We start from the raw sequence: 21025 nt of genomic DNA, 5'->3' as shown, positions 1-21025 counted from the left end.
CTGTTGCCCCTTCTATTCGCCTATTAAATATGGAGTTGTTGGACGCAGGTGATGCTGTTGGAAAGTTCCAGGTCGTCTGAACACAGCAGTAATGTCAGAAATTGGACCTGTCTTCAAAGAACCATAAATCCTGTCCCAAAGATTTGAACTCGGTGCAATGACAGCTAACATTAATTGTGGACAAACCAATTTGAAACAGCAAAGATGGTTCGTTAGTGTCGATGAACTTAGCTACGACAGCACTTACTAAATCAGATACGAATTCTAAAGTATTACTTGTACTCCTCATCAGCCTTGTTACTTCGTAACATGTGTAAACGCCCGAAAAAAATTAAAAATCATTGTTTTTATTTTAGTGGGTTCGGCTTCGATTTTTGTTGGGAAATATGGGCGGAAAGTGCTCGCTAATATGCGAATGGCCGTTACGTTTTAAGGAAAGCCGGATGTGTAAATAATGTCGGATGTTTCAAATGTTTTTTGATATGTGTAACAATGAATATTTAGAGCATAGAAATTTGGTCTAGAAGTGGAATTATAAATATGATTTGTGTGAAGCAGAGAGTGCAGGGTGCACAGATTTAGAATAAAGATTTATAGGAAGAATTCAAGTATTTGTAAGATAATAAAATAAATAAGGCAAATTACTTTTATACAATTTTAGCAACCATATCCACTAAAAAGAGAAAAAAAAAACATTAGGTGCCTTCCATTTCAACTCAGGCAAAAAAAAATTATATATTTTTAAGACATGATTTTAAGAGACCCATATTTTTTTGTTTTGTCGAAAAAAATTTTCCCGCCAAGTAATGGGCCATCAAAGACGGGGAGTACAATTTATGAATTGTAAAAGACATGGAAAATGGTCAACTTCGGAGCCCCACCATTCAGCTATGAAGACAGGTAGAGTTATAATTCTTGTTGTGGTATGTACATAGGGATATAAATAAACTATATTTTATTGTACTTCGGTTTGCGCATGCGTACCTTTTTGTACATAAATTAACAAATGAACGTCAATTTATCTGAAAAGTCGAAGTTTGCGAATTTTTTCGAGCACTTCCGATTCGAATTTTAAAATTCTGTTTTCACGGTTGGTAAGACCTAGTTACCCGCTTTCCGAAAAAAAAATGTGTCGCTTGTGTGTGCAACCGTTTTGCCGCAAAAAATTCGAGAAATTGTAAAATTCTCAAAAATCGCCGTTTTTGTGCGTCATTTTCTCGAAAACACCATCTTTTAAAATTCTGAAATTTTGTCAGATGGTTTAACTTTACATGAATAATAAACACGCCAGATACTATTCTCGACCAATGCTTCATGAATTAACTACAGCCTTTTGAAGTTAGCGAAGCTTCGTTTACTTTGATGTCACAGTTAGCAACACTGGAAACAATAAAAATGCAATGATTTGATGATGTTTGTGGTTCACATTAATTAAATGAAGAATAAAAGGTTTTCCTGGCTGTTTTTTTTTTATTATTTTGATGAAAAAAGCGCTCTGAACTAGTAAAATGAGCCTCCCCCCTTCTTCTCCGTTTTTTTAAAAACGAAGTAATCTGAGATGGAAAATACGATTAAGAAAAACACAAATTTTAAGTTCACTTACTTAAAATGGTCTTCGGAAGCAAAATTTCACTGATTTTTTTTACCACATGGACCAATCATTTGCTTGCTTGGTGTCTTCTTCGCTAATAGCAGTAGTACACTCAACTCGTCCAGAGGTGGATCCAAGGAGTCGATCGCCCTCCCAGAAGAAACTTTCGTATTTTATTTATAAATAAAACCCATTCCAGAGTTTGGAGCTCTTAAAAGTAGCTTTAAGTAGCAGTATTACCTCCCTCCCCTTCCCAGAAGTCTGTCCTGGATCCGCCCCTGCGTAGCACGTTGTCGATAATTACAAAACACTTATTTTCACTTCTCTTATGCTCTTGTGGAAACCTGTATCCTGCTGGTAGTCCATGTGGAAGCATAAACAGCACTTCAACTGTACGGAATTCATAATTATTCTACGCACCACTGGTTATCATAAGTATATGCAAGGGCTCCGATCCTGGGGGGGGACCGGACACCCCAAAGCTGATGTGGGCCCCCTATTGTATTTATGAATATACTAGTGTTGCCACGAGACGAGACGAGACGAGACTTCAGGCTGTCTCGTCTCGTCTCGTGCAAAGCATGTCTCGTCTCGTGTCTCGTCTCGAAAAAATGTGTTCGTCCCGTCTCGTGTCTCGTCTCGAGAGGTTCTGTCCCGTCCCGTCTCGTCTCGTCTGTCTCGTTTTGTCTCGTCTTGTCTCGTAAAAATATAGCAGCATACCATGGGAAGAAAGTAAAATGTAGCAGGCTGCACCATGCTAATCAAGATACAACTAACAAGGGAAGAGAGGAAGATTATATATCGAAGTGGAAGATGGTTTATATACCAATCGAAAGCACTAATGACGCCTATTACAAAACTGTAATAAAAATTTTCCGGATGCATATACTGTGCGAGTTATATGGATATATAAAGTGTCCAGATAATCCGTTACCACCCCTTGAAATCGCAAACGATGAGACAGATGCCAAGACTGGAAAACACGTTTTTGATCATTATAAAAGTACGATGTATCAAAGCAAACATTGTTGTCCCAGGGCCACCCGCAGAGTCCCAGGCGGGATCCAACTCAAAAATTACAAAAGGTAAGGGGGTCAAGTAGTATATCGTTCGAAACTTCTTGGGAAATGAAAGAAGACGAACAAGTCCCAACTCTCTAAAATTACCCTGTGCAAAATGGCGGCCGGTCAAACTGTCAGCAAAAACGTCATTGTAGAGTCTATGGCCACCCTCCAAAGAAAGAAAAAAATGAAACGGTAAGAGAGATGTCAAAAAAGAAAAAGATGTGTGTCATCTTTTCAAAAGTACAATGATTGAAAGTAAAAATGTTTGTCCCAGGGTTCTCCACAAGGTTCCAGACGGGGTCCTACTCAAAATTTTCAAATGGCAAATATGGTCAAATAAAGCTGTTGAGAAACAAAAGAACACGCAACAAGTCTCGATCCTCTAAAATTAAACTGTGTAAAATGGCGGCCGGTCAAAATGTACATCTTCATTTCGATTTTCTGAGCACGTTCACTTTCCATTTTGCAATCGGCACTTGTTTTCATTCTGAGACATTTGTACGTATTTACTTTTCCTGGAGCAAGGAATTCTTTCGTTTGAATCATTTTATAATTGATAAACCAGATAACGAGCATAAGTACCACTGTTTTGCAGTCATAAACATAAATAAGTAGAGGTAAGAGTCTTTACTTCTGATGGCTTCAACCTCTACTTATTTATGTTCGTGGAAGTACATTATATGTTAGCTAGTCAGTTCTATACTCAAAGATGTCAAATGTTGTCCTTTCTTTTCTGTATGTCTTAATTTGCTTTTATTTTATTATTATTTTTTATTTATTTAGATATTATTGGGCTCAAAGAGCAGAATCTCACAGTAGGGGCATTTCCTTTCTTTCCGTTGAGTACAAGAATTAAAGTGAAAATAAACCCTGTGGCAAATATTTTTACTTCCAAACATTGTACTTTTGAAATGATGACACACATGTTTTCCTGTTTTGACTTGAAATGATGACACACATGTTTTCCTGTTTTGACATCTGCCTCACCGTTTTAGGATTTTTTTTTTTAGGGTGGCCATCGACTTTACAATGACGTTTTTGCTGACAGTTTGACCGGCCGCCATTTTGCACAAAGTAATTTTTGAGTATTGAGACTTGTTCCGTCTTCTTTCATTTCCCAAGAAGTTTCGAACGATATGCTACTTGACCCCCTTACCTTTTGTAATTTTTGAGTTGGACCCCGCCCAGTACACTGCGGGTGGCCTTGTGACAAGAATTTTTGCTTTGATACGTTGTACTTTTAAAATGATCAAACACATGTTTTCCAGTTTTCGCATCTGTCTTATCGTTTGCGATTTCAAGGGGTGGTAACGGATTATCTGGACACTTTATATATCCATATAATTCGCATAGTATATGCATTCGGAAAATTTTTATTACAGTTTTGTAATAGGCGTCATTAGTGCTTTCGATTGGTATATAAACCATCTTCCACTTCGATATATAATCTCCCTCTCTTCCCTTGTAAGTTACAAGTATTACCCAGAACACACAAGACAAGAAATGTCACGGTAGCTACACCGTGAAGCCTTCACCTCTGGTGTATGTGGTAGTCGGTTCGATCTCGGTTAGTGCCATGTGAGCTTTGTGGTGGACAAACATTGAATGTGTGTGGGGACCGCGGTGGCTCAGTGGTAGAGCGTTCACCTCTGGTGCTTGGGGTCTCGGGTTCGATCCCAGCCCCGCCAAGTGAACTTTGTAGTGGACAAACACCGTGTGCGTGGGTTCTCTCGGAGTTCTCCCGTTTCCTCCCACTTTATTCATTCCACCATTTCATTCATTACTCATCACTGTCTCCTTTAGCCTAACCGGCATAATCGTGGGACGTAAAACTCAAATATTTCATTTCATTTTTCGAATGTGTGTGTTTTCTCGAAGTTGTCTAGTATCCTACCACTTTCTTCATTCCACTAATTTTCCCATCATCATCCATTCGGCCAAAGTTGCCTAAAGGTCTTAAAAATAAATTCAAATAAGCTCACAAGGCAAGGACAAACAGTTTACAAGATAATATATCTCTGCTGTTAGTTGTCTGAGGCTTCTCGACCCTGGCTTTTTTTTTTTTTTTTTTTTACATTCTAAAACATTGAAATTTGTTTCACCAGTTTCAATACCCGAATATACAGTAAATTGCTGCTATATATATATATATATATATATATATATATATATATATATATATATACAGAGAGAGAGAGAGAGATGTAAAGATATATAGATAAATTGAGAGATAATATATGTGTACACTTTGATTTCATATATTCCAGCCTTTAGGTTTCACAGTGTTAACCCATAACAATCCAAAAACTACTTTCCATTTTAGCATATTTAGATTTGTTGCAATTATTTTTTTTTTTAAAAAAAAAGCTCGGAACCAAATAATTTTATTGAGTAATGGAAAGTATTTGATTGACATTTTATGTTACTGCACACTAAGCTCTCAGTAATGGGAGCTGAACGACACATCGGACGAAAGAATGCTTGGAGCCAGTCTTCACCTCCATGGTTCAAATCTGTTCCCATAACCGCGGGGTGTGTGCTACTATGTGGTGCTTGCCCCGTTTGTGTAACAAACTCATGACAGTACACCAAGATTAACTAATGGCTAAAAAAAAAAAAAAAAAAAATTGATTTTTGGGTGGCCATTTTGGATTAAAGTTTCTTATATTGTCGGGATCTATTCGCAATCATACAACGTACATCTTCATACCAAGCCGAGCGGTCTGCGGCGATAGACTATCGGCTTGAAGGCCCCGGGTTGAGTCTCGGAAGGGTCATGTGTATGGATTTTAACAACATTTGTTTTTTCGTACTATGTCATGGGGGGAAATCGTACGGGATAAAATGATTTCAGTCTGAAAAAATGGAGAGAATATCCTCCCCAGGATACTTTCATGGGAGTAAGGAATTAGTAAAAATATAGGATATACATTTTATAGCAGGTTTAAAAATATGGTTTGGGTATCCTATTTCTTTTCTGTTAATTATGTTCTTCAATGTTCGAATTTTGATCATTCTCATGATATTTTCTGCTTTCAACGGAGTTCCATGAATATTATACCAAATGTTCTTTACACTTATCAAGTTCGAGAGGTTTTATGCGCCTGTAAAAAACAATTTCTGAAGATAATTCAGGTCCTAATGAATATTATTCACTAGGAAAGGGAAGTATTCCTCTCCTCTCAACATGGAAGCAGAAGGCAATTTCGCACTCTGGTCAGATCAAACATTTCCGCGTAACAAAACGAAGGTCCTCCTGTAAAACTTCTTTACCTAAAGTGTTATTGTTTGTATCATAAATTTGCTGAAAGCAAACAATTTGAAGGGTTCGTCGATAATATCTTTGCTTCCTTTGTCGTCCGCCCGCCTTCCAAACGAAGAAGTGAATTTTACAACATGACTGCTGTATAATAAGCGAGCGATTGGTAAAATGGTAAAAGTGTGTTTTTATGTGTGTGTGTGTGTGTGAGGGAGAGAGAGAGAGAGAGAGAGAGAGAGAGAGAAGACAAAATTTTAGTTGCAAGATGACATACTTCAATTGCCGTTTTCGGTTCATATAGCAAAATGAATACCGCCACCAGAGAATAAAGACAAGTGTAGACCTTACCCAGTTTTCAAATTGAATAGATGGTGGTGGTAGTTCGGTTTCTTGACCTTGTAAAAATCTTCCCTGTCTTTGATTTTGTTTGTCATCATTCCAGCCAGAAATTTAAAAAAAAAATGAGAATTCCTCAGTTTACAGCAAGGGGAATTGGGGACAAGACATTAAGGATGATATTCCTGGAAGCTCATGTATCACGATTGTTTCATTCAATAGACAGAGGACACTTTTCTATGAAGGCTTTTCAACATGTTTTCTCACAAAGGGGATTTTCCTTTTGCAATCTATATGACCACTGGCAATTTCAATCTTGGCCATTCCCGCCAGCGTTTTCATTTTCGAGACACGAGACGAAACGAGACATTTCACGAGACGTCCCGTCTCGTCTAAGAGGGTTCTGTCCCGTCTCGTGTCTCGTCTCGTGGCAACACTAGAATATACAATATTTGGCATAATTTGAATGCAATTTGTCTTAAAATCCTCATATATATACCTTCTGCATCTGAATCCCCCCCATCTACAGAGAAATCGGCGCCTTTGCGCGTATGTTTGTAACAAAAGTTCCTTTTTGCAGGCTTCTTAAATCTACACTTTGAATTGCAGAAGCTCCATTTTGGGGGAAGCATGAACTTAGTTTATGGTGACCCGTTAGTGCCATAAAAACTTCGCAATTTTCCGAAAGCCAAAGGTGACTTCGTTGAATACCAGTTACCGGTTGCATACTTTCCCATTCTTGCTTCTCTCTCTCTCTCTCTCTCTCTCTCTCTCTTCCGGAAGTTGTAGAATTCAGTTCCAGGCAACAAAACGAGAGTAATACCCAGAGTTTGTACTTGCAGTATACTCACGAATTCTTCTGCGGTTTTAATACTGTGTATCTGTTTTTGCCTAAGGTTATGCCGCGTTGCCACATTCTTTACACCCCCCCCAATACTGTCGCAGAGACCCTAGCATGGCCGGTTTCATTGCAAAACCATTGCTTTATCGGACCTGTCTGCATCTCGAACATCTGAAAGCGATTTTTAAAGTGGGATGCAGCACCATCATAAATCACTGACACGGTTTGGGAAATTGCAGACACTTATTTCCACATATTCGAACCTTTTTCTATAACCTATATTTTCGCTTTTCTTCGAGTATTTTTATAATCTTGTCTATGGCTATGAGTTCATGAGTCGAATCGTGTGTTTTGTCGTCGCTTATTCCAACAAAACTGTCAGTTGTTCCATATTCTGGTGATAACTCTGAACTTCACTTTGCAGAATAACAGTCCAGTTTTCAAGGAAGTCCACATGAAGTAAAATAGAATTTGTATCTTGAAATTTTATACGATGCTTTTCGGTAGCAATTAGTGCTGTTGAATTTTTGTGACATTTGCGGTTTTCGGTTTTTTAGAAAACCGGTTTTCTGAAAACCGAAAACCGCAAAAGCGGTTTTCAAAACCGAAACCGCAAAAGCGGTTTTCAAAACCGAAACCGCAAATGCGGTTTTCAAAACCGAAACCGCAAATGCGGTTTTCAAAACCGAAACCGCAGAAGCTCTTTTTGAAAGCGAAACCGTGTTTGCGGTTTTATGAACGAAACCTTGTTCGTCCTTTTCAAAGCAGAAACAATGTTTGATGTTTTTAATTACACCTTTTAACAATTGTGAAAGCATTTATCGATCGAGACAATTGTATTGATTTATGTCTGTGTTTTAACTCTTTTTATTTGCTCCAAGACTATTATGGTAATATATGCAGCACTGTGCGAAAGGGATTGTTCGATGGTTGTACAAGTCACAGCTAAATTAGGGTTGCAATATTTTAAAGACAGAAAAGTGGGGAGTTCTAAACCATAAGTACTGATGTGAACTTGTGTGTTACAAATACTGACCTTGGATCCTTCGCACTTTTTTTTTTTAAGTTACTTCTTTGATGACACTTCCAATGTACTTTTCGGCTGCAGGGAAGCAAACTGGACCCCACCTGATTTTCATATATTTTGTAAACTAGACTATGAGGAACACGAATCTGAAGGAATTTTGACATTCCGAATTTCCGATCTCGAGATATTCGAACATAAAGTGACCACGGAAGCAAACTGGACCAAAACTAATTTTTATATATTTTGTAAACTAGACCACGAGGAACACGAATCTGAAGGAATTTTGACATTCCGACTTCCCGAACTCGAGATACTAGAACTTATACAGTAGTTTTACATAGTATGTATAAAATTAACGAAGAAAGTTATGTCGCTTTTTGACCTATCACCTTAGAGCATCGATATGTCACCTAAGACCAGGGGTGTAGCCAGCAGGTTTCTGTAGGAGGGGCTCGTCGTTTTTGAAGGGGGCAAGCTACAATCTAAAAAAAAAAAGATGTGTTGCAGCTAGTGTTTTTGAAGCCTGAAAAAACCTGGAAAATTTTGGTTTTCTTCCAGAAAACTAAAAACACTGTTTTCAGCTTCTTCTTCTTCTTCTTCTTACTATTATTATTAACAACAAAATAATAATAATAACAATTTCATAAATTATATTACAGATAGTTTGTATTATGTTTAACCAAGAACTACTGCCCCCGACCAAACATTATATCTTTGTTCATAACTATTTCAATACACAGAACCGATCTATAAAGGTAAACAAGAAAGTTCTATCGCTTTCTCACCCACCACCATTCATATGTCACCTAACACGTATCTGGAAGATTAAGAATACATCGATAACCTTCTGCAAACGTTCTGGAAGGCCATTTATTCCATCGCGGTAGAGGTTGGTGTTCCGTGAAGCGAAGGAGGTATCAAGTGCATTTTGCACCTCTACTTGGGATTTGAGTTGGCATCCTTTAAAGGTGATTGTCCAAGGAAGGGAACAGATGATAATCGGACGGTGCAATGTCCAGTGAGTATGGCGTATACAATAGTTTCCTATCCAAGGCGTAAAATGGTGTCCCGGGTCATCCTAGCCACGAGGAGCTTAGCGTTGTCCTGTAACATAAGGACCCCTTTGGGATTCAGAAGTGCTGGCTCCAGAGTTTTGAGTTTCTCTTGAACACTGCTCAACTGCTGACAGTACACAGTTGATTGATGCGATGACCAGCTGGTAGCAGTTCCCGATACACGATGCCGCGAGCAGTTCATAAACACACAGGAGGACTTTCTTCTGGTGTAGTGCTGGTTTCGGCTGTCTTGGAACCGTTCATGGGATGCTAACCAATTATGACGGCGCCGTGGAACCTCGTACAGGACCCATTTCTCATCACATGGCAACACCTTGTCCAGAAATGGGTCCTTCCTCAGACGAGACAGCAAAGAAACACAGGTGTCTGCTTGCGTTGCCTTTTGACCCGGAATCAAGTTATGTGGGACCCATCGACCCAACTTCTAGTGTTTTCTCAGTTGATGAAGGTGCTGTTGAATGGTTTCGCCACTCACACTGAATTGTCCCCATGCCGTAAGCGTCGGTGGACCACAAATGGGCAATTAGCGACATCTCGCCAAACATTGGCGGCGCCGCAGCGACGATTCCCGGTGGCCCCTCTACCGTTTTGAAAATTATACCACCAGCGGCAGAGACGCGACAAAGCGCCAACGAACCACAAACTTACTCCCCCAAACGTTAAATGTTAAATCGGCTATATGTGTGATTTAGTTACATTAAGGTGAGTCTAAAAAACACTTTATAAAGTATCAAAAAATTACCCTGCAGGGGACTCAAACCACCAACCTTATGATTACTAGGCAAGTGTTCTTCCTACTTCGCTACGAAGGCGATGAAGGAAACGTCGCTTGTAAAGGGATAAATCGTTAAGATCTTTTTAATTGGGTCAATCAGAGTGCTCCTTTAACCGTGTATATTCGACGATAACTGTTTGGAATTAGATAAAATGTGTGTAATTTTGTAACAAAATCACGCGTGTCTATTTACTTTATTTCATAGTTCTCCCATACTCACTTTCTAATGATCGACGACAGTTGCCATCTAAATTCATGCAATTATCGCACTTATCTCAAGATTTTTCACTTCATGATGTTGAGGCAGAGGTTATTCTTGATCCCCGGAGCTCACTCCAGGAAAAAATAATATATAATAATAACCGCATGCACATGACTGGCGATAGTTCGTGTTGGTTCCTTCACGATTCTCCGCAAAGAATCTAAGAAGTGCGGACCAAAACAAAGTTCTCGCTGGTCGCTGCTACGCGGTGGTAACTTCAACACCCCGACACGAGATATATGTTTCGACTCGACGAAACCCTGCCGCCAGTGAGGGCCAATTATCGCAGACTCCACAAAAAGCGACAGAACTTTCTTGGTTACTTTTATACATAAGACTGATTTTCTTTGAAATTGCACTTAATTTATTTAAGATTTTCTGACAAAAATGTTATTTATTATTCGTGACGAAAAAGACATAATTATTTTATTAACAGCTATATTTCACTTACTGTTTTACACGAAATAGCATTTAAAAAAGGGAATGAATTCCAAACTGAAAAACTGAATAAAAACGTTGCTTTTCACCAAATTTTCTATCTGATAAAAAGTTTTCTTAAAACACTAATTACAGGATATAAATAATATAATGTACTTACGATTTAGTACCATTGTTTTATGATAGAATTTATAGTACCTTGTCAAAACGTTTGTCTTCAAACTGTCAAATACAAATCGCCGTAAATTGTGTAATCTGCTGTCACAAAAAGTATACCATACTATTTTCGGATGGCTATACGGAAGAAATACCATACTATTTTGTGATCGGTTTTTTCCATATTATTTTACCGTAAATTATTAATTATATGTAAACTTTGTTATTTTTAAATGACTGAAGCGAAGTAATCTCACGATGATGTTTTAACATCTGGCCATTAGGAGTGCCAGGAAATCATTTGGGGGGGGGGCTGGCCCCGATGGGCCCCCCGTGGCTACATCCCTGCCTAAGACGTACCTGGAAGATCAAAAATAGTACCCATCAGGATCAAAGACCTTCTCCCAACGTTCGGGGTGGGCATGGATTCCTTCGCGGTAGAACTTGGTTTACCGTGAAGCGAAGAAGGTATCAAGTGTATTTTGCACTTTTACTACGGAGTTGAACTGGAGTTCTCTAAGGTGAGTGTGCAAGGATTGGAACAGGTGATATTCGGACGGTGCAATGTCCGGGGAGTATGGCGGTTGCAATAGTGTTTCCCATCCAAGGCGTAGGATGGTGTCCCGGGTCAATCTAGCCATGTGGGGCTTAGCGTTGTCCCGTAACGAGAGAACCCCTTAGCGATTGAGAAGTGCTGGCTCCAGGGTTTTGAGTTTTTCTTGAACACGGCTCAACTGCTGACAGTAAACAGTTGCATTAATGTTCTGCTCTGACTAGCCGGTAACAGTTCCCGATGCACGATGTCGCGAGCAATCCACCAAACACACAGCAGGACTTTCTGCTGCATTACTGGTTTCAGCTGTTTTGGAACCAGTTCATGGGATTTTAACCAGTGGTGACGACGCCATGGAGCTTCTCATCACATGTCAACATCCTGTCCAGAAATGGCTCCTTTCTCAGACGAGACAGCAAAGAAACACAGGTATCTGCTCGCGTAGCCTTCTGGACCAGAGTTAATTCATGTGGGACTAATAGACTCAAATTGTACTGCTTTCCAAGTTGATGGAAGTGCTGCCGGATGGTTTCTCCACTCACATTGAATGTTAGCCCCAGTTTCTCACAGGTCCCTCCGCTGTTCGCCTCAATTGCTACCTGAAGATTTTAATTTTGTACATGTGTTGGTCTTCCGGCACGTGGTGCGTCTTTCGTGAGTGTTTTGTCACCGTCCTTAAACTTTCTAAATCACCCTTGCAGTGTCTGCGTAATCACGACACCCTCACGAAAGGCCTGAGATATCTTCCGCCCCGCTGCAGTGGCATTTGACCCAAGTTTGAACTCGTACAGCATACACGCCCTTATGACGCTCTGTGGAGGTTCCATATTCACTCTGTCCTTACACAAGTTCACGTTGTAACTGAACTGCCACAAGCAGGTAGAGTGTTGGATATACCCACACCAACATCTGACATTCGCCTTTTCTCCATTCGCATTCAACTCACGGTGTGAGGATCAATTGAACACAAACCTCCACAAAAAGCGACAGAACTTTCTTGGTTACCTTTATATATCTCACAGGACATAATATTTTTCGTATAGAGAATATATCTACATTAAACTTAAAGTTTTAATATCTCGAGTTCCGGAAGTCGGAATGTCAAAAATCCTTCAGATTCGTGTTCCTTGTGATCTAGTTTACGAAATATATAAAAATCAGAGGTGTAGCGGTTAAGATTGTCAGAGTTGTAGCGGTTTACGTTGAATATGCCAAAACTTTATCCATTAAGTCGTCTTAGATTTTTCTTCAATCCCAAAATGCGGGTGGTTTTTCGTGATTAAGATACGTTTAAGTGAGGGACGAATATAGAACCTGAAAATCGGGTGGTACCCGCAAAAATCGGGTAATATGACAACACTAAGCTAAATAGAAAATAAGGTATATCCCTATTTAAGATCACTACACCTGCAACTCATGAAATCCAACTTGAAATCTCATCCACTTAGACTGAGATCTTTTATATTATCATTACTCTTTCACCTTGTTTTTAAATAGTACTGCCACTCTTTCTTATGTTAACAAAAAAACACCACCTCCATTTCTTAAAAAAAAAGAAAAGAAAAAAAATAGATCGCAATACACAATTTTATTGTTGATTTGTTGTCACTCCGATAAATGAGAATGTTGTGGTTTTGCATGTGTTGACTGGTTTCTTATCGCAAGTCCCAGGCACCTGCAATAGTTCATACGTGAAGGGAACGCCGATCATATTTTATTCTATCATTTTACTTCCCAATAACGATAGCCGTGCCTCTTTGTGAGAAACTGCAACTTATTTTTTTTTATTCTGCCAATTGTAAAAGTATACTAAACAAGAATTTCCCTACACATTAAGACATTTTAAGAAAAAAATATCTTCTTTCCCCTCTGCAAATTTTGAGCATTTTTTTCCTCCATCTGGCAACTGAGAGTCGAAGATGGGAAAGATTCTTTGCTGTCTTCTCGTCATTACTTGACATTAGTGCTGTCGAATTTTTGTGACTTTTGCAGTTTTCGTTTTTTGAGAAAACCGGTTTTCTGAAAACCGAAAACCGCAAGTGCGGTTTTCAAAACCGAAACCGCAAAAACGGTTTTCAAAACCGAAACCGCAAAAACGGTTTTTAAAACCGAAACCGCAAATGCGGTTTTCAAAACCGAAACAGCAAAAACGGTTTTGAAAACCGAAACCGCAAAAACGGTTTTGAAAACCGAAACCGCAAAAACGGTTTTGAAAACCGAAACCGCAAAAGCGGTTTTCAAAACCGAAACCGCAAATGCGGTTTTCAAAACCGAAACCGCAAATGCGGTTTTCAAAACCGAAACCGCAAAAGCGGTTTTCAAAACCGACATTTCGGTTTTATGAAATTTCACTTTTTTCAAAAACCGGTTTTCGGTTTTTTCAAAAACCGATTTCGACAGCAATAGTAGCAATTAATTCTCTTTGAATTTTCTTGATGTAGTCATGAATTACAATTTTTACAGTTAAACCAGCAATGTACGATACGAAAACGGAAAGTGGCACAGTTTTTTTTAACGAGATCATTGTTTTCCCATATGGCGTACGTAACACTTTCATTTTCAGCAAGATCAAAGACTCCACACTTATTCCTTTCATTCCAGGACACTCACCACATCCTTGAAGAAGACAGCCGTCATTTTCAGCGGATCATACTACTAAAGGAAATAGGTCACTCATGACAGCTTCAATACAGGTTGCACCTTTGATTTGTTGCAACGCAGTAGCAGATAACTTAAAATTTGCACAATACACACACAGACACACACACACACACACACACACACACTTCCCTCGCAGGTTGCGGGCTGACCCACTTTAGTCGAATACTATAAAATTCCGAGTGACCCTTCTTATGCTGAGATTGTTCTGTTTAAAAGAAAGTCCGTAAATTTCTTTGATGGAACGCGTAAGAAAATGTTTCGATTTTTTTTTTAACTTTTTGTCCTTTTTCGAATACTGTAATGACATCACACTTAATTGAGACTTTGTCTGGATCATTCCAAGTCATCACTGAGGTAATAGTTCAGGCTTTTTATAGAATTTATTGGATGACAATTTTAAGTAAACTTAAAATTTGTGTGTTTCGTAATCGTAATATCTATTTCAGATTACTTCGGTTTAAGAAAACGGACGAGTAAGGGAGAGGCTTAATTTACTATTTCAGAGAGCTTTTTTGATCAAAATAATAAAAAACCAGTCAGGAAAACGTTTTATTCTTCATTTAATTAATGTGAACCACAAACATCATCAAATCATTGCACTTTTATTGTTTCCAGTGTTGCTAACTGTGACATCAAAGTTAACGAAACTTCGCTAACTTCAAAAGGCTGTAGTTAATTCATGGAGCATTGGTCGAGAATGGTATTTGGTATGTTTATTGTTCATGTAAAGCTAAACCATCTGACAAAATTTCAGAATTTTAAAAGATGGTGTTTTCGAGAAAATGGCGCCCGAAAATGGCGATTTTTGAGAATTTTACAATTTCTCGAATTTTTTGCGACAAAACGGTTGCACTCAGAAGCGATACAATTTTTTTCGGAAAGCGGGTAACTAGGTCTTACCAACCGTGAAAACAGAATTTTAAAATTCGAACCGGAAGTGCTCGAAAAAAATCGCAAACTTCGACTTTTCAGATAAAATGACGTTCATTTGTTAATTTATGTCAAAAAGGTACGCATGCGCAAACCGAAGTACAATAAAATATAGTTTATTTATATCCCTATGAACATACCACGACAAGAATTATAACTCTACCTGTCTCCATAGCTGAATGGTGGGGCTCCGAAGTTGATCATTTTCCATGTCTTTTACAATTCACAAATTGTACTCCCCGTCTTTGATGGCCCATTACTTGGCGGGAATTTTTTTTTCGACAAAACAAAAATATATGGGTCTCTTAAAAACATGTCTAGTTGCTATAAAAAAAAGTTTCAACAATATCTGAGAAGTGATGGTACATGCTCTGCCTGAATTGAGATGGAAGGCACCATTAGTAAGCTAGGTATTTCGAGTAGATTTTCTCCTTAGAAATATCTATTTTTATTTTCGAAATAAGTTTAAGTTAAACTAATTATTAAATTTGAATTGATCTTTCTACCAATAAAAAAATCAAACCAGTTCAATTTTGAAGTCTCGTGTAAATTCAGTGAAAGATATGAAACACTGCATTAACATTAGTGTTTATGATGTTTGAGTTGCAAAGATAAATGATACAACTATTTCCCATTGTCATAATATTCATTTTAACAAAAGCGTGACATTAATTAAGTTAATTTCGTTAATTTACACAAATGTAGATCTCCGACGAAATGGAACACATTTATTATTTATATGAGAGTCGCAAGGCTATCTTCAACAGTTCTTGGCTTTTAGTTTCCTACACGGTGACTTTGTTTATTCCAAATTTATTACATATGTAAAAGACTTAACTAACATGCTTTATTCTCTGAAAACAAACTCAGATACATAACACCAAAAATTTAGTAGCTGTCAATCAAAGTGGGATTTTAGTGTGTGTATGTGTTAAATAGATATTGCAACCTTACATTTCAGTTATTATATGTACACTCATGTCCCAAATGATTGTCGCATATCTATAATTGTCTTCTTGTAAGAATACAATTTGATAATGATTTTGCAGGGTAATTTTAATGTGTATAATTGGGAAATGTATATTTGTGGTAAATTTCATAGGAAAAGTATTATAAATACGAAAATTATAATGAGTAAAACAAAATGTTGCTAAATGGAAAAGGAAATTTTATTTTCGTTTTATTGTTCTTATTTATTGCTTTTTTGACATGAAATTTGCCACGTACTTATCTTCGCCGATTATACACATACTAACATTATAGGAAATGCCGGGCGAATTCGTTATCAACTTACATTCTATAACTTATTTATAGACATGCGACAGTAATTTTGGACATGAGTGTACATTTCCGTTATTGTCTCTTTATTAGCTGAAATGCCCGTCCTTTGCATGGGAAAATAGCTGTGTATGAATCCTCTTTTCCCTCTTTAGGATACGCATTTCAGTGAAAATGTAATGACAAAAATCAATACTTTCTGCCCATTATTTATTCAATTCACCGAGCAACGCTTTCCGCGTTGCACCTATCAGAAAATCAACAACTGAAGAGAACAAATAACGATGAGTAGCACCTTCTGCTTTGCCCCTCTCAATTTCCGGGTCACCTGACGTGCAAGTTCTTGACGAGATTACAGCTTAAGTATAATCGGAATTGTCACCAATTAACATGCTAGGAACCAAGATAACTGTGGATTTGACAATAATCTCGCTCATTTTGGACATTTTATTGTTATTCACTTCTTCTCACCACCTCCCGATGACGTCTGAACTTAAGACGATATTGGTAGTCATCTCAGCAACCCCAATTCAACAGTAGTATCGGACGTTTTCGACTATTTTATTTTCACCCTCTTAATCACCCTTAGTTCTCATATTACTAGCCCTCAACTAAGTTTGATTTAAGTGTCATCAGGGCTTCCACCAATGAACTTATCGCTTCCCCCTTTAAAAAAAACTATGGATTTGACACCAATGTCAGTTGTTTTCGATTATTTTTACATGCTACCACTCTGTTCCCCACATCCAAGAGCGCTAATGAGGACTTGAATTGAACTTAAAATGAATGAGTGGCATGGTAGCTTCCTGATAGAGCGCTTACCTCTGGTGCCTGGGAATTCTGGTTCAATTCCCAACCAAGTACGTTTGAGTAGACATCGTGTCTGTGGGTTTTCTAGGGGTACTCCTGTTTCTTCCCACTTTCTTATTTCAACAATAATTCCGTAAACCTTCGTCTCACTTAGTCTAAAGGGCATATTCGTGGTTCGTTAAACTAAAAGATTTAATTTCATTTAAACTTCATCAGAAGCATCATTGTTAATGACAGCAATCCCAAAAACTAAGAATTCGACAGTAATGTCTGTCTGTTTCAATCATTTCCGCATGTCATTACTTCCCACTGCTCCTAGGAGTGCTAAGACGTGTTATCCTCACAGAACTTTTCCTACATGTTATAAGTAACATGTGTACACTTCTGGTGGCAAGATTGTGATACAAGATTTTGTATCACTAGAAAATACCCATTTAAATAATTTGGAAATTATTTCATCCCCTCTTTAGACTCCTTAGAAACTAAAAATATTCACTTTTGGCAATTTTCCTGTAGGTTGGTCCCAGAAGTCTACATTCATGCCAAATTTCATCATTCTAATCCTAGCGGAAGTGAATAAACATTTTGCGGTGTGACGTGTGTGTGTCTCATAATCTCACTCAAAAACACTTACTAAGGGGGCGCGGTGGCTCAGTGGTATAGTGTTCACCTCTGAAGCTTGAGGTCTCTGGTTTGATCCGAACTCGCGCCGAATGGACTTTGTGGTGGACAAACACCGTGCTCGTGGGTTTTCCCGTTTCCTCCCACTTTCTTCATTCCACCATTTCATTCATCTCTCATCATCGCCGTCTCCTTTAGCCTAACCGGCATAACGTGGGACGTAAAACTTAAAGATTTCATTTCATTTTCATTTCAAAAACACTTACTGGATCGAATTTCCATACGAAACTCTTTCCTGAAACATAAAGAAATTCGAACAATTTTTGAACCGGTTAATCGCAAGTGAAGAAATGTGGATAACCCACGACAACAATGTGCGAAAAAGATATTGGTCAAAACGCAGAGAAGCTCTACAATCTGCGGCAAATCCCACACCGACACACAGGGAATATAGAGTGCCGAACGATGAACTCGGATCTTTATTGTTGATGATTAGTGTGAGTACACCTGGCAATTCAAGAAATGGGACCGAAGTGGATCAACAGAAAACGTGTCGTATACCACGCTGAACACGAAAGACCAGATACATTGTTAACGAATGAGAAATTTGGAGAAGTTGTCTGGGGAGTTCTGATGAATCCACCATGTATTCCGATCCTGGCACCGCCGGACTATTATTTGTTTCTGTCTGCAGAACACGTTGTATGGTATTAAGTTAATATCAAAAGAGGCCCATGGAAAACACATGTAATATTGTTCTGACCGCAGGAACCACAGAAGTCCGATAGCAACGGGATTATGGTGTTGCAACAAAAATGGCAGGTCATTGAACAAAATGGGGCATAAATGATTTCATAACGTTCTTTTTTTCAAATACCAGTAAATGTCGTCTCAATTTTGAACTTCCAATCTCAATTCTTTTTAGACAACCTGATATTACTAAATCCTAACCTGAATTAGACGAGCTTCCTCAAAGTATAATAGTGTTTTCAATTTTGCTTCAGGAAGTGGGAGTTTACTTTTTTTACTGGATTCCACAAGTGACAAATAGCTACCTACACAGCATTCTAATACAAAGTGATGTGCCGAAAATGGCACTGCGAATATCTTGGAAACGAATTATCCAAGATACATGGTTGTCAAAAAGTATGGGAAACACCTTCATCTAGAATGGATCGACAATTGTTGACAATGGTATATATGTGTTTCAAATATAAATACGCACGGCACTTCGCTCATATAACTCCCAGGTCTCATTCTTGATATCTGAGCATTTGAAATTAAGGAATAATCACTTATAGGCCTACCTTATTCTGAGAGATCATGGGCCTTATGCAGAGTCGTTTTGACGTATGATTACTGTCATACTAAAGGTCTGACTACTGCAGGAAACATAGTACTCTGCATAAGACCTTACAGGCCTTATACAGAGTCGTGTGATGTATGATTAGCATCATATTAAAGGCCTGAATACTACAAGAAAGATATGTTAGTCGAACTCTTTAGTATGGCACTAATCACGCGTCAGAATGGCTCTGCATAAGGCTCCATCCGCCTTATGCACAGTCGTTTTGACGTATGATTAGCGTCATACTAAATGACTGACTACTGCAAGAAACATATGTTAGTTGAACCCTTTAGTATGGCACCAATCATGCCTCAGAACGACTCTGCATAAGGCCCCATAAGTTTAACCCCATAGCTATAAGGAAAATCAAAGATAGCAACCAGGGCCTAGAGTTGAACGGTATTCACCAGGTTATGGCATATGCTGATGATGTAAATTTAATAGGGGATGATAGGAGAACAATAGAAAGAAATGCAGAGATCTTATTAAACGCTTGCAGGGACATGGGTTTAGAAGTAAATGCAGAGAAAACTAAATACGTGCAAGTGCGTCGGGACCGGAATACAGCAAATTATGGATGCGTTAAAATATTTAATAATACTTTTGATAAAGTGGATAGTTTCAAATATCTAGGATCAATATTAACAGAGGAAAATCATATTCACGAAGAAATTAAATGTCGACTAAAAGCAGGGAATTCGTGTTACTATTCAGTTCAAAATCTCTTGTCGTCGCGAATTCTGTCGAGGAATTTGAAACTTAAAATATACAAAACGATAGTCATGCCTGTAGTTCTGTATGGCTGCGAAACATGGTCACTTACTCTGAGGGAAGAACATAGACTGAAAGTATTTGAGAACAAGATCCTGAGACGAATATTCGGACCCAAGAGAAACGGGAATGGGGAATGGCGGAAACTTCATAACGAGGAACTACATAATTTATATGGTCTACCCAACATTGTTAAGGTCGTCAAGTCTAGGAGGCTTAGGTGGGCGGGTCATGTAGCTAGAATGGAAGAAAGTAGAAACGCTTTCAAAGTCTTGACTGGAAGGCCAATCGGAAAACGACCATTAGGAAGACCTAGGCGCAGATGGGAGGACAATATTAAGATGGATCTCGCAGAGATTGGAATACAAAGTAGAAACTGGATGCAGTTAGCTAAGGATAGAAGTCAGTGGAGAGCTTTTGTGAACGCGGCATTGAACCTCCGGGTTCCATAGGCCATAGAGTTAGTTAGTTAGTTAGTTAGCTATAAGAGTAAGCTCTAAAAACAAAGATATTTAAAATAAAATTTACCGTTCACATACCCATCCATTAATGTCTTGTATGAACAGAGCAAAGCAAGGTTCTTTAAATAGGTAAATTGTTTTTGGCTGTGAAAAATTGTATCCAATAAGTTCTCCATTCCAGTTGTATGTGTGTGTGTGTGTGTGTGTGTGTGTGTGTGTGTGTGTATGCGAGAGAGATAGACCGCCTTATGCAGAGTCATTTTGACGTGTGATTAACGTCATACTAAAGGCCTGACTACTGTACGAAATATATGTTAGTCGAACTCTTTAGTATGACACTAATCACGCTTCAGAACGACCCTGCATTAGGTCCAGAGAGTTTAAGACTTCGTATGACAAACGGTTCTGCGAACTCGAAATATTCTAACAACCGGTTCTAGCGACCCGGTGCGAACAGACTGAATAGCACCACTGAATATATAGGCTTGTATTTCAACATGATTCGGATTCCAAAAGCTGGTCTGCTTCTTAAGTAGCATTGGTGCTGAAAAGAGATATTAAAATTAGTAGGCCTTACGCAGAGTCGTTTCGATGCGAGATTAGTGTCATAGTAACGAGTTTAACTAACACATGTTTGCTGCAGTAGTCAGGCCTTTAGTATGACGCTAATCACATGTCAAAACGACTCTGCATAAGGCCCACTATGACTAGTAGATATGATGCACTAGTTTGCTTAATAATATTTAAGAAATCAACCTTTCCTCCAT

At 38.4% G+C, this 21025-nt stretch overlaps 1 protein-coding gene across 4 annotated transcripts in view; it reads left to right on the top strand.

Annotated features, from left to right (window-relative positions):
• Nucleotides 1-21025, top strand: part of LOC145674687 (uncharacterized) — a 1315729-nt gene that overhangs the window by 495600 nt on the left and 799104 nt on the right. The window lies entirely within an intron of this gene.

This window comes from Thermobia domestica, chromosome 17, assembly GCF_964235325.1.
Source record: "Thermobia domestica chromosome 17, izTheDome1.hap1.1, whole genome shotgun sequence".
In the NCBI taxonomy this organism is placed as follows: Eukaryota; Metazoa; Arthropoda; class Insecta; order Zygentoma; family Lepismatidae; genus Thermobia; species Thermobia domestica.
The sequence above is the reverse complement of the archived record's forward strand: the minus strand, read 5'-3'. Positions and strand labels throughout refer to the sequence as shown.